At 38.4% G+C, this 18,943-nt stretch overlaps 1 non-coding gene across 1 annotated transcript; it reads right to left on the bottom strand.

The window, feature by feature from the left end:
* Positions 1-1,209: 1,209 nt before the first annotated feature.
* On the bottom strand, positions 1,210-1,292 carry trnal-uaa (transfer RNA leucine (anticodon UAA)). Its single transcript has one exon. It is a non-coding gene; the product is annotated as a tRNA-Leu (tRNA).
* Between the last annotated feature and the right edge of the window lie 17,651 nt (positions 1,293-18,943).

The following is an 18,943-nucleotide window of genomic DNA, read 5'->3' as shown; positions in this document are numbered from 1 at the left end:
CTCTTAGTTTTGATTAAAAAAGATAATGATTGTTCTAATGATTGTTTTTTATGAACTACTTATACAGTAAAATGCATTATCTGACTAAGTAAACAAAATTAGGGGGGCATTTTGGACATATTGTGGAAAAAAAAAAGAAAGAAAGAAAGAAAGAAAAATATACAGCTATTAGGATGAAATACTCCTGCGCTCTCTCTCTTTTTCCCTCTGAAGCCACTGGGACGATGACAGGAGCTCTGTGCTGCACATCTGTGACCAAAACCAGAACCGCTGTTGTCCATTAGCCATGCACCTTTAAGTCAACTTTATCACATTTAATTACTTGCAGCCAGATTCTTTTTTCAAGCTCCATTACCGACAGCGGCGTGAAAACTTAAATGGAGCTGAAAGTGGAGTTTCTTATCTCATCGCGGCAATCTTGGGTCGGAGCTGTGTTAAATTGAGTGGGCACAGGCTGGAAGGGGCTTCACAAGAAACGGTCTCACCTGCTATTCTCTTGCTGACCCCAGGTATCGCTTAGTCAGTGTCCACAGAAGGATAACATTTCAAATGTTTGATGAGAAATAATGAGGTGTCCGCACGCCAGATTCTGGGGACATGGCATTCAGAGCATGTTCCTGTGCAGTGTGAGGGTTGTTGCTGTTCTTAGGCTTAGCTTCAACTAAGTTTAAACTATTAATGTACTATTAATGTACTATTAATGTGCTGTTTGGTATCACTTTCCCAAATGATGCACAGGCTGTAGTATGCAATATGAGTAGTCCGCACAAGCTCAAAACAACTTTTAACTTTCTAATAGCACCCAACTCTTGTCACTGATCACTGATATAGTAGATGATCAAATAGTTCTAATGTGTGTGTGACCCCTCCACTATACCTGGTTTTACATAAAACCATACCTACAGTACTTTCTATCTTTATGTGTTTGACTGACACTTTTATCCAAAGTGACTTACAAAGGGTAATCAATTGCAGGGCCAGACTCCCTGGAGCAATGCAGAGTTAAGTACCTTACACAAGAGTAAAACGGGGGCAGCTGGGAATCAGAAATCACGAGACTTCTCAGGTTGTTGCACGGTAAAACATCTCCTTAGCCACTACACTGCCACCCTCCCTGCTGATTTCAATATGATGGACATTAAGTAATGACTCAGTCAGCTGCGTTTCAAGCTAATTGCCAGCAGTGCTGCTCTTTATCATTAATATGTTTACCAGGAGTGGGGATTGAACCCACAAGGACATGCGTCCATTGGATCTTAAGTCCAACACCTTAACCACTCGGCCATCCTGGTGCTTCTATAGTTATGTCATGGACTATAGAAACACATTGCATGTAGCATGGCTATAGCATACCTGTACACATGCTTTGCCAAAACTGTTACTTTTACAAAAGTAAGGTTAACCGTTTCCTAATCAGACACTGCATATTTGACATACTATGCAGTCAAATTCACCAATGATAAAAAATGTATTTAATTGCATGTGCTCTTCAAGCTCTGATTATTTAAACATGTAACCCACAGCATGTATAAATGTCATTATCAACTGTCTGTTACTGTGTCAACATAACAAAGAAAAAGAAAAAAAGAAAAAAATAAAGAAAAAACAACACACCAAGAGAAAGCCATCATACTCTACAATCTAGAGTAAGCACACAAAGAAAGAGACACCCATATATCCTTCTCCCAAAGCCCACTTTCTCTATTTTTAGGTGAGTGGCCTGTCAGGTAGTTGACTATTATGGTTTAATGACTGATGGAAGGTCAGGCTACATGTACACTCAGGCACCCACAAAACTGGGTCAAGGACCATGGAGCGCTGGTCTGATCCTAAGGTTCCACTCTCAGGGGACCCAGACAGGGGGGGGGCAGGGCCGCCATCAGCAGCAAACAGCAATTTAGAAACTTAACTTTTGCTCAAGGCAAAGTAAATAATAAATGTTTCCTACCAAAAATACATTTCCTTTTGTGTGTGAGTGTGTATGTGTTTATTATTACGTACAGACAAAATACGATGAGAGCATGATTGGTTCAAAAGAATGGGACTTGATTAGCTGTGGTTGCATCTAATCTCACCTCATAACTCATAACGAGATTTGTAAGCACACAGTATTATTGCAGTAGAAATGTTATTTCTGCCCCAGCCGTGGTGCAACTAGCTGGGGCACCTGCACCATACGCCGGCGACCTGGGTCCGATTAACGCCCCGTGGTCCTTTCCGGATCCCACCCTGACTCTCTCTCCCACTCGTTTCCTGTCATTCTCCACTATCCTGTCAATTAAAGGCATAAAACGCCCAAAAAATATTTAAAAAAAAAGAAATGTTATTTCTGCAAACACATTCCTTTGATTTTCTTTGCTTACCTGTAGTCGTGAGGATGTACTAGATGGACTGCTGCAATGGGTGAGCTCAATCTGTACCTGGTTTATCACGCCGGCACTGCAGGTGTCTGGGGTCTGGGGCCAATTCAGCTGTTCGTAAATTACACAGGAAGGCTAGAAAGTCACTTAATTCAATAGGGCCAGCAACTGATTGAAAGGTGCAGATATAAAAATCACCTCAGCACATTCGCTGCTCAGAATGTTGGGATTGTTTCCTGACACTAGGTAATCTTATACTTGAGGTTTTTTTTTTCAATGTCTTTTTTTATTTCATGTCTTGTTTTATATTTTATTGTCCCTTCCAACTTCCTGTTAATTTCAGAAAGTGGTATTACAGACATAAAAATAAGGACAAAATGGCTTTTGCACAGTAGTTTGCTCAATATTTAGACTTATAATAGAGACAAAACAGAAATTGTACGTTTCATGACAAACTTGTGTTTTTTTATGTTGACAAATGGGGTGAAAATAGTAATTTCAAAAAATTGCAGATTGGCTATTCTGTTGCTGTTCGGCTTGTGCAGTTATGCTGCCTCTTGTACCATTTAAAGTTGGTCTTTTTAGTCTTTGGACAATTATTAGTAATACTTATTGCTACTATTATTAGTCCACTAGTGGTGGTAGCTTGCACCCTCAAGGGTAGCGTTGTTAAAATGTCCTGCAAGTTTTGGCAGGAGGTTTTCTCTTCATAGGGTGAGCTCTTCTTACAAGCCCCAGTGCCGCCTTTGAGGTAAGCCCAATCAATTTTGTCCAAAAATGTCCTGAGTCTTAAATGGGTGTCAATATAATTTGAAACAATATATACTGGGCAATTCAACTCTTGCAGCATGAGTTGTTCAATATAAGGAAGTCTGTGTCTGTGACACTCCTTGTCCCTCCAGATTCAGTGGTAATTACTGGAAATAAATACCTTAATTATGTGTGCACTCACTGCTGATGTCTCCCTATTTGTCTATGGTGTAGTTTATACTCCTAGATCCAGAGCATATTCTCTGCTGTTAATGAAATGGAGATGTACCTCTGCCTCACAGTTTCTATTTTTAGTCTGTGGGCTGTCACATATGTGCCATTGATACAGTATGTGGACATTGTGGGTACTGGACAATCTTCAAAGGACAGGTCCTGGTGTAAATGTGACTTAAATTAGGCCTATTATAAAATGAGCTTTTGACTGTGACTGCAAGCCTTCTCATTATGAATATTGTCATTATGACAAAATATGCATAAATTGGGGTACATAATAATAGTATGTGCACTGTGCCTATCCTCCCTTGACAACTCACCACAGATATTGAATGCCTCAGCGTGGACTATTTCATATCAACAATTGCTCAGGGCTATACATGACTTCAATAAAACATTCATATGTGGTGCTAATGTGAACATTTTTTATTTATATTGCACCGTTTTAAAACAAATGTGATATCTAGTCATTTTACCCTAGCATTTTGTGCTATTGACATGACCCACCACACACACACACACACACACACACACACACACACAAACCAGCTAAATCAGCCCTCTTCATTTCTTACAATGCAATGCCATGACTCATCAAGGCAAGCTAATTTTGGCGTCAGCATTGACTTCCTTATGCGTGTTAATATTAGTGTTGAGTGTGCATCAGTGGAAATGTCACGTATTAACATCTGTTTACACCATCTGGATTTGCTGAGCCTCATACCCTCAATGCAATGTGACAGTAATTTCATATGAACAGGTTTCAAATAACACCACAGGCTTGTTGTTTTCATGAAAAGCAGATGCTGGTATGTGTGTCTGAATTTACTATAATAAGGTAGATTTCTTCAAACTGCAACATTGCAGGTACATACAGTATGAACTACATTAGTAAAGACTTGGAGAAACCTCCTTCAACACATCTCAAATAAAAATGCACTCAAGTCAAACATTTTGAGTAAAGGAGAAGATTCTTCAGTTTTTTAGTCATGTATTCCAATAAGTTGTAAAGTCTACTCAGTTCAATTGTTATATCTGCATCTCATTTACATCAGTGGGCTAAACTTAACCGCACAAATCTCGCCACATGATGAAGTCAATTTCATTCTTGTTTTCATAAAATGGTGTGGTGGAAATATGCGTGTTTCTCCGTTGATAAAGATTGCATGCAGCATGGAGGAGGAGGGATCAGCCGCCTGACTCTTATGCAGTAAGCCAGACATTGGTTTTAGTAAACCTGCATCACAGTACTCGTGCATCAAGCGCCACGGCATCACGTACCCACGTTCAATCGTCTTGTAACACTTCTCAGTCTCCTCGGAGGAAACGTACACTGTTGACACGAATTAAGGTAAGACTTCCTGTATGTTTCATGATAATATAGTTGGCATTCACTCTGTATGTAGAACTGGACTTTAGCGATAATTTGATGAATTGATCAACGCGTGCAAGAGCAATACCTATCCTAACTCTGACTTGGGAGGCATGCTGTTGCTTTGTGGCCGCTATACCGATATATTCAGGTATTTTGAAGACGTCCCTGCTAGTCAATGTGTCAACCACATGTTAAGTAAATTGTCTAATTTGTGTTCCGCACCTGTTTACCATGTATCTTAATGCGTGCGTCACATTCTATTTCTTCAAGATGTTATTCCCCTGGTAATCGTAGCAGTTAGGCTTTGTTTTTTTTAGTGGACACAAACTTTATTTCAACATACTTTTGTGCAAATATCGCCAACATTATGGCATCTTCTTTGCTGAAGGTGACTCCTTGAAAGGTATTCCTGTTACGCCAGGGCCATGCAGATACATTCTATTTGATTAAGACTATATTTAGTATTCTTTGGAATGTGGGAATATTCGGCTGTAGTACCGTGGCGTATTTCCCAGAATTATATTATGTCTAAAGGGTACTTGCTTCATCAGGTAGGCTGCCTCTGAACGAACGCTAGAAAAGCACCTTCTGAAGTGGTGGCAATGCTTTCAAGTGGGCTACATATGTCTGCGATACATTGATGGTTATCTGGGTTGAGTAACATACCAAAATATTGTATTATGGTGGTATTGCATAAGTTTACATTCTAATAACGCATTATGCAAAAAGGATTAACTATGGCATGGTATTCATTACAAGGAGGGAAATGAGCCATTTGCTATGTTCATCTTAGGAGACTGTTTTTTGGGTGGTGAGGGTGTGTGTGTGTGTGTGTGTGTGTGTTTGTGGAAGGGGATGGGCGGTGAGTTACCTGGCTGCATAGATTTTAACTGTCATCAGTTTGATGGGATAATAATCAAGGAGCCAAATAAAATGCATACTGTAGGCTAAATTTCTGTACAACACATAATTTATACATTCACCATTCCTCAGAGGGGAATAGGAAAATAAGCGATACAAATTAAAGTCTAGGGCACATTTTGAAGGAAACCTCAAAACCATTAAATGGCTACCAATACTGCAGGCTATTTTCCTTAAACATTTTCTTCAACATAAAAATTATTTCAGGTGTGATACGTATTTCATAATCGATCAAAATGGCAGTCTTTGATTGTCCTTTCTTCCTCCTTTGACATAGTGCAGCACCAGGATGATACACTTTTGGTTTGTCGTGGCTTAACTCCCAAAGTACTGACTTTATAAACCTGCCACGTCTTCATGTCGATAGCTCTCAGGAGGGTGATCTGGTGAATACATATGGCTTGGTCTCACCCTGCATACCTATTGCTGAGAAAAAGGGGGTGTGGTGTAGTGCCTTCTCTGAGGAAATGAAAACAGATGTCAAATTACTTTGGTTCCTGGGGCTCACATTGAATTGTTAATGATGGGCATTACAATGCCATTATTTCCTTCCTCTCTCTGTTTTCCCTTAGTCACGAAAAACATGCCTTTGATTTTTCACCTTCAAACTCACCCCTATTATCACCCCAACTGTTAATGTCACTGTAAGTACTGCATAGCTTAGTGCTTTTCTTTTCACTGGCTTTTAGACTCATTCCTTTTGCTGTCCAGTTGATTTTGAGTCCTTGCTGTTTTCACGGTCTGCTTAGACACACCTGATGCCTTATCACCTCTTTGCTTGATCCTCAAATCCCTGTAGTTTTAATCCTTGGCTGGTCATGCATGTCATTTATTATGCTAAAAATAATCTTACTCATAGACATTAATGAAAGGTGCATACTCAAGCATAACATCCATAGCTGGTCCAATTAATGTATAACCAGTAGTTTCTGTACAATATGTACTACATGGATGATTAAGTCGACATCACAGCTGACCTATAAAACTACAGGTGAAAAAGAGATTAATGATATGTTTCTGTACCTAATCTATGTAATGTTTAAGGCACAGGAGAACTTGTATGAAATGGGTGTGAAACACAATAACGTTAATAGCATGATGCAGCGATTCTGTAGCACTCAGTACATTAATAGAAAATCATCTACGATTTATCACAATATCTGTATAATTGAAGAAGAACAACAAGTAGGCAAAAGCTATGTATTTGATGTACAACAGAGTCCATCAAATAGTGGTGTCTAGGACATCAGATTAGTTTGGTCAAATTGAACCATGTTTTGGTTAAGATATCGATATATAGTGCCCACAAGCATCCACTGATACAATATTTAATATTTTGTCCCCCCTGTAGTCATGCCAATCATAAGTTATGTCGGTAACACTTTATAATAACTACACACAATTCATAATTTATTAAGCCTTTGTTACTTATTAGTTAATGGTTTGTTCATCATTAGTAATTTATTGTTCATACATAATTTATCATCAGTAAAGCATTTGTTCAGACAGTTATAAATTGTTTGTTCATAGTAAATAAGACTATATCTAAATATGTTACATTATTGTTAATACTTAATAAATGTTGCAATAATATGTTTTTGATGAAGTAATATTTCCATTATTTAATAGTTGTTACATACACATGCACTAATGATTAGTTAGGTTGATGATACATATTTTATAAACCACTTCCTAATACAATAAGTAAGGGATAATGTATAGAACGCCGGTCATTATTGGGAAAATAAGTCCCGACAGGGCGAACCGGCCTTGTTCCGCCCTGAAGGGACTTATTTTCCCAATAATGACCGGCGTTCTATACATTATCCTGCTTATTACACGGCTACTTGCCAAACGGAACAATAAACTCCCCATGATGTGACTTTTTAGCCTACATAGCCTAGGCTATAGCCTATTTGTTACCGTTTCGTCGTGGCTTTTGGTGAGAAACAAATAGTTCGCAACAGTACACGCTGAACTTGAATCAAACATTCTTTAGAACACAGCTGATCAACCGTCTACTTTCACCTTTGAATGAAGTTCCAGTCCTTGCGCAGTAATATGAAAGACGTAAATTAGAAGCACAAAGACCATTTTCCTTGACAGCGGTCTGTTATACTTAGCAACGGTCTGTTATTGAGAATTAGCAGACCACCGAACGTTGGGAAGGCCCATTCAAGAGAATGGAGCATTCTGCAGCACTCTGAAGAGCCGTGTAATAATTCATGATTAACTCTGGAGTTGCAAGTGGTTAGTTAATTATATTCTGTGAGCTCATCTAAAGTGAGGATGTTTTGTGCCTGGCAACACATTTAATACGGCATTTAATAATAGTTTACAGATGTTTAAAACATACTTAACAGTGTGTAGTAGAAGAAAACAGAAACTCTTGCATAGTTGCAGGTTTTTTATCTCGGCCAGGGTAGTGTAGTGGATAAGGAGCTGGACTAGCATGCAGTAGCCTGAAAAGTTGGGGGTTTGATTCCTGGCTTTCACTGTTGTGTCAATGGCCTTTAAATTAATTCACATGTACAGTATACGTCGCTTTTTTCTGCTAAATGAATGAATGTGAATGTAATCTTTACAACTCATTTGAAAATGTGTTGCAAGGCATAGAAAGTCCTCACTTTAGATAAGCTCACAAAATATCATTAACTAACCACTTGTAACTCCTGAGCTAATCATTAATTATACAACCCCAAAACAGAAAAAGTTGGGACGTTGTGTAAAATGTAAACAAAAACAGAATGTCATAATATAGAAGTCTTGTAAAATTTTGACTATTTCATGGAAAGTATATGTTCATATTGAATTTGATGCCAGCAACATGTTCCAAAAAAAGTTGGGACGGGAGCATGTTTACCACTGTGCTGCTTCACCTCTTCATTTAACACAATTTTGTAAATGTTTAGGAACTGAGAAGACCATTTGCTACAGTTTTGAGTATAAAATGTTGTCCCATTACTCCCCGATATAGGATTTCAGTTGCTCAACAGTATAGGGTATTCTTAGTCATGCTTTTCATTCACCTGGACTCTTCCTCTATGGAGAAATACTATTTAAGTATGTGCAGAATTCATTTTGGCATTGTTTTCCTGAAATATTCAAGGTCGTCCCTGGAAAAGACAGTGCCTAGATGGCAGTATATGTTGATCAAAACCTGTATACATCATTCAGAATTGATTGTGCTTTACCAAATGTGCCAGATGCCCATGCTGTTGGCACTAATGCTCTTCCACACCGTCATAGATGTTGGGTTTCAAACTGAGCACTAAAACAAGTTGGATAGGTTGGCAAAGATTGTTTGCAAAGATTTCTCTGGATTCTCTGAATGTTTTAATAACATTATTTCCTGTAGATGATGAACTCTCTAAATACGTCACAATTTCATGTTAAAAAGCATTAAAATGACATTGTTTCATCATTTGTGCACACAGGTTTACACAGACTGATAAATACCCTACATCTTTACTTCTAAGAGACCCTGCCTCTCTTGGATGCTCTTTTTCATAGCCAATCGTGTTGTCAGTTACCCTATTTAGTTGTGAAACATTCTTCCTTTTGTTTTCTTTATCATTACACAACTTTTTCAGCATTTTGTTACCCCCGTCCCAACTTTTTTTGAAACATGTTGCTGGCATCAAATTCAAAATTAACATGAAATTAACACAAATATTTCCCATGAAATAGTCAAATTTCTCATTTTAAAAATTGTATATATTGTCTGTGTCCTTTTTGCAACTAAATATGAGTTTAAGAGATTTGCAGATTATTACATTCTGTTTTTATTCACATTTTACACAATGTCCCAACTTTTTCTGTTTTGGGGTTGTAGTATTAGGAAGTGGTTTATAAAATATGTATCCTCACACTAATTAATTATTAGTGCATGTGTATGTAACAACTGTTAAATAATGGAAATATTACTTCATCAACAAAATATTATTGCACAATTTTTACCGTATTAACAATAATTTATAAACATATTTTAGATATAGGCTTATTTACTAACAAACCATTTATAACTATGTGAGTAAATGCTTTACTGATGAGTACATAAAATTATGTATGAACAAGAAATTACTAATAAGGAACAAACCATTAACTAATAAGTAACAAAGGCTTAATAAATGATGAATTGTGTGTTATTATAAAGTGTTACCGTTATGTCTTGTGCTATTTTATAAAATAGTAATATAGCTATATTGATTTGCAAAATCAATAATCAATAAATAATCAGTTATTTTTAATGTTGCAACAATATGGCATATGTATGTATGTATGGATGTATGCTGGATAATTGTCAGTACCAAACATCAGACTCACCACAATGGGAGCAAAGGCCTTTTGCTATGCTGCACCCAAACTGTGGAACTCAGACTCAATCTTACACATCCGTGCTCTCGACTCCATCTCACAATACAAAACAGCTCTTAAAACCCACCTTTTCAAGATAGCTTATGGACTTTAATGTGCCTTTTACTATCACTATGTTTTTTTTAAATTCTCTGTAAAGCGGACTTGGGTGCTTTGAAAGGCGCTATGTAACAAATAAAATGTATTATTACACGGCTCTTCATAATGCTGCAGAATCGAAGGAATCAAACCCCCAACTTTTCAGGCTACTGCATGCTAGTCCAGCTCCTTATCCACTACACTATCCTGGCCGAGCTTCTGTTTTCTTCTACTACACACTGTTAAGTATTTTTTAAACATCTGTAAACTATTATTAAATGCCGTATTAAATGTGTTGCCAGGCACAAAACGTCCTCACTTTAGATGAGCTCACAGAATATAATTAACTAACCACATGTGAGTCCAGAGTTAATCATGAATTATTACACGGCTCTTCAGAGTGCTGCAGAATGCTCCATTCTCTTGAATGGGCTTTCCCAACGTTCGGTGGTCTGCTAATTCTCAATAACAGACCGTTGCTAAGTATAACAGACCGCTGTCAAGGAAAATGGGCTTTGTGCTTCTATTTCACATCTTTCATATCACTACGCAAGGACTGGAACTTCATTCAAAAGTGAAAGCAGACGGTTGATCAGCTGTGTTCTAAAGAATGTTTGATTCAAGTTCAGCGTGTACTGTTGTAGAACTATTTGTTTCTCACCAAAAGCCAAGATGAAACGGTAACAAATAGGCTATAGCCTAGGCTAGGTAGGCTAAAGAGTCACATTGTGGAGAGTTTATTGTTTCGTTTTGGCAAGTAGCCGTGTAATAAGCGGTATAATGTATAGAACGCCGGTCATTATTGGGAAAATAAGTCCCTTCAGGGCGGAACAGGCCGGTTCACCCTGTCAGGACTTATTTCCCCAATAATGACCGGCGTTCTATACATTATACCTTACTTATTATATTATTCTTATTCTCATTATGTCATGTTGTAAAAATATCCTATCCTGAATACGATGCATTAACATGTATTCCAATTGATCAAGGCTATTGTGCAGCCATACTCAGCACCTCTACCTCACTACCTCTGTAAAGAACACATACAGCACTACATTCAGTTTCACCCTGTGTGTTCCACGATCCTAACATTTGTTGTGCTGTGTCCAGATGGCTTGAGATTTTTCTAAGTGATATTGTGCAACTCCTGGTCTCGTAGCCTAAGATGCGCCGCGCCGTTGTACAGAGCAGGGCTGTGAAAAGCTGCGGCCTAATCTTCTCTTGGTAGAGCGATGCCGATAACCCTGATGAATAGAGCATAGGTGTAGTGTGGTTTAACATCCCCAGGCTCGGTGTTGTTGAACGGGGGCAGAGTGTTGATATCACTGGAGTAGTTTACCTACCCCCCACCCCCACTATGAAACCAAAGTTTGAACCGTGCAGTTGTGATGAAACCTGTACTGTCCTCAGGGTTACTGATCAAAAGTGAATCGATACGCATCGTTCCAGCGACTTCTTAGCCATTCCCCCTGCAGTTGATATGGCACTTAAGTTGGGCACCAAGCAGTACTGTCAGTTGACTTTTGTTCAATGGGATGTGTACCTGACAGTGAGAACGGTTTTCTCGGACCTGCTGACACGAGGGCTTGAGGAAAAGAGAGAATATTAAAAGCTATGCCCTAGCTGTTCCCTTCATGTACTGTAGTCAGATTAGCCTTTATTAGCACTTGTCTTTAATCAACTAATTACGTATTCATGTATCTTTTGTTTAGTTGTTTATTTAGCAACAAATGCTGTTGAGATTATAAATGACACTTACCCTGATTGATTCATTTGAACCAAATGTTAGGGTCCTCAACATTTCCGAGATGGAAAATGGCACAGACAGTGGAGAGAGGACATTGCAGCCGAAAGGGCATTTGATTTGGATTCCCCAAATGCTAAAATCATACTATGTGTTGTTCTCCCCACCACATTGTTGTGAATTGTGTTCTTGCAATCTTGGGAGTTAGAAGCATTGTTAATGGATTTGGTATTTCTAGAACGTGTAGTAGAAACCAGTTCATCACAAACATCAGAATCAGAACAGCTCACTGCAGAAGTTACAGTAGAAGCATCTTTCATGGATATTTGCTGTTGTGAACATTTTAATTGCATCAGTTTATCATTAAGTTTTCTGATATGTTGCTGATTGGATCATAAACGGCCACAGCAACAAAGAGGAATGACTGATTATTCTCTGTTATTGTGTTACATGTTCTTATTTATATTTCTGATTGGATCATAAACACCCACAGGAACGAAGAGGAATGACTGATAATGACTGACTCTTCTCTATTATTGTGTTACATGCTCCAACTGTAAAGCACTTTGAGCTGCATTCTGTGTATGAAAGGTGCTGTAGAAATAAAGCTTATTATTATTATTATTACTATTATAAACCTTTTCTTATACTTAATAATTAATTATATGCTCAATAACAACGATTACTATGTAGGATGTAGCTCTATAGCTGCTTTTTATGCATTTAATGAGACAGGACAGTGGAGAATGACAGGAAGAGAGTCAGGGTGGGATCCAGAGGGGACCATGAGGTGGGAATCGAACACGGGTCGCCGGCGTACAGTGCAGGTGGCCCAGCCAGTTGTGCCACGGCTGGGGCCTGTTGGACTCATTTACCCAACATGTTGCATGACATCATTAACAACGTTGTTGGGACGCCTGTGGTTTGAACGATGGAACTTGCCATTTAGGACTGAACTACGATGTTTTCTGAGTAGCGAGGAGTGAGAGTTGCATTGGTTCAGCAATGACTTTTGTGTCTTTCTCCCTAGAAATGAACCCCAGGATTATATATATAAATACTGTAAGATTGTGGTTGAACAGATGTAGAATTTGTGGCTGCAAATTGATACATTTCGTAGATGGCCTGGGAATGGCGGACCCATACTATAGCCTAAGGGCCCTTTGTCTACTTTATCCAGCCCTGCTCAGGCAACTTCCCCTTTCAGGCAAGGGGCCCCTCCAGCCTGTCGACCCAGGGGATGTAAGGGTCTGTGGTTAAACCCTGTTTAGTCTTATCTGGCCCTGGTCTCAGCAGATGCACAATTTGTCTGCAAACATTGAAAGAAAATAGAGATATACTTAATACAGAAAAAGCTTGTTGTTTGTTAAGCTTGGTTTAGGGCTACATCCTTGTTCTCCTTGTACTGGTGCAATGTCCTTTTGAAATGGTATATATTATAATTTGTGTAGAGTGTATAGGTTTTCTGTTTATTCCCCTGCTATCTGAGATTGTCATGATAACATGTTTGACCACATACACACACACACACACACACACACACACGCACACGAGAGTAAAGATGACATGGAAAATTGGTTTCTTCTGGTGCATATCATAAAACTGACTCCCCTGAGACGAGCTGTTTACGTGTATTTAAGAGCACCTAATGAGTGGTCATTTTGTAGACGTGTGCTAGATACAGTACATTAAACAAAAACGTGTGAAGTGATCAAGAGATCTCTTCTCAGAAAAGCAATAATGAAGGAATAGCACAGCAGGTTGTAGAAACAGCAGGTTGTAGAAATCCTTGGCAACTGACAGGCCATATGGGGAACATGCAAACAAAAGCAGGCAACAAGCTAAATTAACTAAAGCTATTTTAATAACTTGGCAAAATGTTGCTAATTTAATACCTATACACCTAAATTACCTAATACCTAAATTGGTGGGTCAGTGCAATGGAAGATGGCTGTAGTTCATCTATGAGACATGCTTCTTGCCCAACTTTGCTCACTGGCTGAAAGTAGGCTTATGGAGTAAGGTATATGTCCTGCATGTTGGTGGCATAAATCTATTGCCTGTACTGATCTGTTTGCTGATGTTTACATATGCCATGTGCCTTAGCCTGCTGATAGAGATGTTTACATATGCCATGTGCCTTAGTCTGCTGATAGAGATGTTTACATATGCCATGTGCCTTAGCCTTCTCCTCTGTCTTCAGTGTGGTAATGTCAGAGTTGTCAGTGCATATTCAAAATAGCCCTAGGAAAGTGAATAGACTTTGTATTACTGAAATATCAATAATGCGTAGGCTACCACTAATGAAAACTGCAGCCAGGAAATGCAATGCCTTTGTGTGACAATAAACGTTTTGTTATTATTATATATGGCAAATAATAGATTTGTCTTTGAAACAAACAACACTAAATGTGTTATCAACCACAATAAAATTCATTGCAATATCACATTTGCACCAAAATATGAGTTTTTTGTGACCTATTTTTTATTTGACAATTAAAGTATAGTGTCTCCTTTTTTAAGTATTACATGGACCATTCTTATCTCAGTTCGGTTAGGATTTGGCACAAACTTATCTGCAGAGACATGAGCTTAGTCTAGCACATAAACGGGCAATTCCAAGCAGGCAGCTCCACCAACTGTCTGTGAAGACATGCGAAGGTGGGTTGGAGGACGTGGTCGTGGCCTGCGGGGTGCAGAATGCTGACAGGGAATTGCCCTTATGCCTCTAATGACAAAGGAGTAAGGCTGAGACAATGACAAGTTATGACACGACAGGTTGCACTTTCTATTTTTCCTTGGAGAGAGGCACTAGAGGTCTTTGAGAACAGATTGCCATATTAAATAAAGTGCGTAGAGTACTTGCACAGTAGCTCTCACAAGACACAATGCTGCTTCATTTTCTCAGGAGCCAACATTGGGTTGTTTTTGAACAAGTGTTTTTTGTTTTGTTTTTGTGGTTTCCTTTCCTTGCTTTGGTTTTCTTTGCTTTGCACTCAGTCTTCATGCATCCTTGAATTAATGAATTGCTTGTTCGTCATTACGCATTATTTTGACATATATAATTCATTAGACATTATCTTGTCCATGTACATTTCAGCTCATCAACAGAAGTGATGTACATATGGGCAGGAGTAATCATTGTTTTGGAAAAAAGGTTTTTTCATAATGTCTCACCACCTGAATGAATTGTGGTTATTTCCGATAAAATGATTGCTTTGGAGACAAACAGTTCACATTCAGTGTAGATTGTAATTAACTATTGTTAGCTAACAAGATATGAGTTGTGAATGGATCTCTTCCGTAGTAGTAGTCAGTGATGTTTGCAGACGACAGAGCTTATGTGTTAACTACTGCTTTGAATTTCCATTTAACACTGTGCAACTTGTGACTAGGAGCTGTCACCACAAAAGAGGCCTTTGCTCCCTATGGTACCCTGAATGAGAGAAGGTATGAGGGGAGTGAGAGTGAACTGGAACTTTGTGAAAAAGCAGAGGTGATACTTCCTCTATCCACAACTGTTAATTACTGCGACGCTATTCTCTCACTAATTTGTTTTTCTCTTACTATTACACTTTTCTTTGCAAAATAACTGACTTCTATAAACTATACATATTTTTTTGTCATAAAAGAGCATTAACATGGTTCAAGTACTAAGAACATACTGAGGCTAACCGCTTAGAGTCCACATCAATAGGGCCTAAGCATTTGTTAGCCTAGGCATTTGTTAGCAAAGCCTATACTGTATATACTACCGCAACAACTTTCTGCGTTAGCCTCAAAATGTATTATTGTTATTACTTTTTTCATCTCTATTATTGTGTTAAATGTTCCAAATATAAAGCACTTCAAGCTGCATTCTGTGTATGAAACGGGCTATACAAATAAAGCTTATTATTATTATTATTATTAGTAGTAGTAGTAGTAGTAGTAGTAGTATTAACACTCTTACTTCATGTGATAGGAGAATGATATTTGTTTTGAAGTTGACTATACTGTATGTTGAGTTAATGAAATAGGTAGCTGCAGTTTAAAAGTCTAGTCAGTGTGCCTTCACTCATAGGATACATTGCACAATGTTTGACAGAACATGCAAGTGCAGTTTATACAGTATGTCTGAATGTGTGGTTTACATTGTCTGCAGAGACAATGAGACAAATCTAACACATAGTCCATTCTTCCGTATGCAGCAGCTAGCAGTGTTGGGGAATTTACAAGATGATTTTGAACAAACTCCAGGGGTTTTAAGGCACGATGCTGTGCTGGATTATAGCTCAGGAATAAGGTGGGAGCAGAGCTTAGCCGTCTCTGAACAAATCCTCCACTGCACGAGAGTTAGCAACCTAAAGGAGGCGAAGAGGGTGGAGAACGATTAGGCCACCAGTTCTGTACTGACTCAAACAAAACTGCATAGATTTGGCAAGAGAAAAGGGTTTATTTGTCTTTTTCTCTCTCCCTGCTCTGATTTAGTGCGTCAGACCTAATATGACCCACTTTGCAGACAGTGTTTCCCTCAGTGGGGTGGCGTCGCCGCGTCAAGACTGTTTCCAAAGCCAAAAAGTGAATCTCATTTTGAGTGAGCAGAGACCTCCTCTGACAGTGTATGGAATTTCACTCATTAATCTATTCTCCTCTGAGAGGGGGCTCTTAATGGTTTTAATTAGCAAGTTCTTTCATTTCTTACTTTCGACTGGGGTCTGGGAAACAGATGGCTCCACTGAAGTTGTTTATTTTATAGCACATTTTGATGTTTGCAGGTCAAATGAGCTATACTTTTTTGTGACTGCCAAGACAAAATAATGTCTCACTTGCCATACCATCCACGAAATGCAGACGGCTTACCATTGCTTTGCAAACTTCGGCATATGATGCAATTGAGTATAATTAAGTAGATGTAACTCATTCAAATATAACATTTTAGATATAACTATGCATAAATAAAATATATAATATATATAATTTCAGGCAGGGGTCTTTTGAACTTTTGTTCAAACAAGGTCCTACTCACAACTGTGTAAAGCATCATAGTTCACTTGAAGCATAGTTCACTTGATAGCAGCTTGTAAAAAAATTATTATGTTATTATTTGCTCATGCACAGTGGTTCCGTGGTAAGACGATAGGCTGCTCAAATTTCCACTCATTCACTACATAGGCTAGCGCACTATAGGCTTAGTTAGGGAATACTTTAACTGTATACTTGCTTTTCACTATAGTGCACTTTGTTAGTGAGTGAGTACTTTAACTATATATTTGTTGTTCACTATGTAGTGCACTTTGTTAGTGAGGGAGTACTCTAACTGTATACTTGCTATTCACTACTGTATGTAGTAGTGCACTTTATTAGTGAGGGAGTACTCTAACTGTATACTTGCTATTCACACTCTACTGTATATTTGCTGTTCATTATGTAGTGGACTTTGTAGTGCACTATGTAGTGAATGAGTGGATATTATGAACACGGTTTTGTTTCACCATTGTTTCACATTCTTCATCATTACACCTGCTGCACTGAAGATGAATGAATGTGAATTTAAAATGTAATGATAAAGTGAAATGTTCCATTGGAGGATGTGTAGATAGTCTTATAGAGGGTCATTCTTGTCAAACTAATGCAATTAAAACATTAAAAACAGTAAAAATCCATGAATGATACTTGTAGCTACTGCTCTGGAGTTGTTGTTCCAACAACAGACACGAGGTTGGTTGACTACTCCAAAGTGCTGCTGAATTAGATTCACTGTGGCAGTGAAAGGCCCAAATGTGGGTGAGATCACCCTTTAATACCACCCAGGTTTGTTTTTTAAAATGGTGAAAAGCTGTGATGGGATGTGCACAACAAAAGGAGGACTCCTCAAGATAAATCTTTCATCTGAGCTTTCTGTTGCCATATTTCATCACACTTTGTACTTATTGTACTTAAATTTAGCACTAAAACAGAAAGAATTGGCAGCCCCTGCCTGGCTAAATGGTACTAAACCATGGGATAAACATTCACATTCAACATAAAGCTCTCTTGTGAGATGCTATTTTTTCTGTCCCACAATTTTTTGTTGTTCAGAGGATTGTCCTGTCTAATTCCAGCCCTGGCACTGACAGACATGCATGATTGGTATTCAACAAACTAATGCTGCAGTTTTGTTGAGGATTTTACTTGTAGGGATTCTTTAGGGTGATGCGATGACAAGCAGTGCTTATTCAGGGCTTGTTCGATGTATACTCAGAGGAGGCACACTTACAATGACACGACTGAGAATGGAGGCTGCACTGTTTAAGTTTCAGTCAGTCCCCCCTCATTGTCTTCGCCGGTCTCTCTGTAATTGTGCAGTGCCCTACATCAGGGACATTGCACGTGTGTTATACTACCACTTCATGAATAGTTTACTGAAACATTCCAGACAAGACATTTTTATGTGTACCTCTGATTTTTTTGGGAACAGCACATGTGTTTGTTTTTGCACCCTCACAAACAAAATGACTCTCACATTTGACGTTCATTGAAAATACAGTAGATGCATAACGTGAACATACATTCACAGAGAAACTTTAGAATTCGCTGTGAGTTATTGAGCACTGTCCTTAACTGACTATGGATTTGCCACCATGTGTATCTGTGCCCCGACATCTCATCCCAATATCCAATCATTAGACTAAATCAGGAAGCTTTAAGCATGGCATTTGGTTAATGATTTCTTTACATAAGAAATGCAGTCTTAAACATGCAGTTAATTGGACACCAAACATGTAGACCTTTCAGAGCACTTTGATGAAGTAATGTTATGCATACATTTTCACTGCAACATACACCATGAAATGACTCTTTTCATAAAAGCTACTGACCAATCATGCTTGTTATGGTTAATTACAAAGTAATTACCTATTTTCAAAACAGATAGAAACCTTGTTGGAAACACATCTGTTTAAAATGTTAGCCAACTCATAACTCCAAGCCTCAACAGTTACTCCAGTCTAGTTTGACTGCAAGGAGAAGAACACCCGTGCAATGTGGGTGATATTTTTACGTCAAGGTTAATTCACATAACCTCTTTGGGTTTTTTTTTCAATCATCCTCCGTAGATACATTAACATCACATTGACTCGGGAT

Source organism: Alosa pseudoharengus, unplaced genomic scaffold (genome assembly GCF_046254945.1).
Source record: "Alosa pseudoharengus isolate Yale_2024_CS ecotype anadromous, Long Island Sound unplaced genomic scaffold, YU_APseudo_1.1 YU_APseudo_1.1_scf_5, whole genome shotgun sequence".
Classification (NCBI taxonomy): Eukaryota; Metazoa; Chordata; class Actinopteri; order Clupeiformes; family Clupeidae; genus Alosa; species Alosa pseudoharengus.
This window is presented reverse-complemented; position numbering and strand designations above follow the sequence as displayed.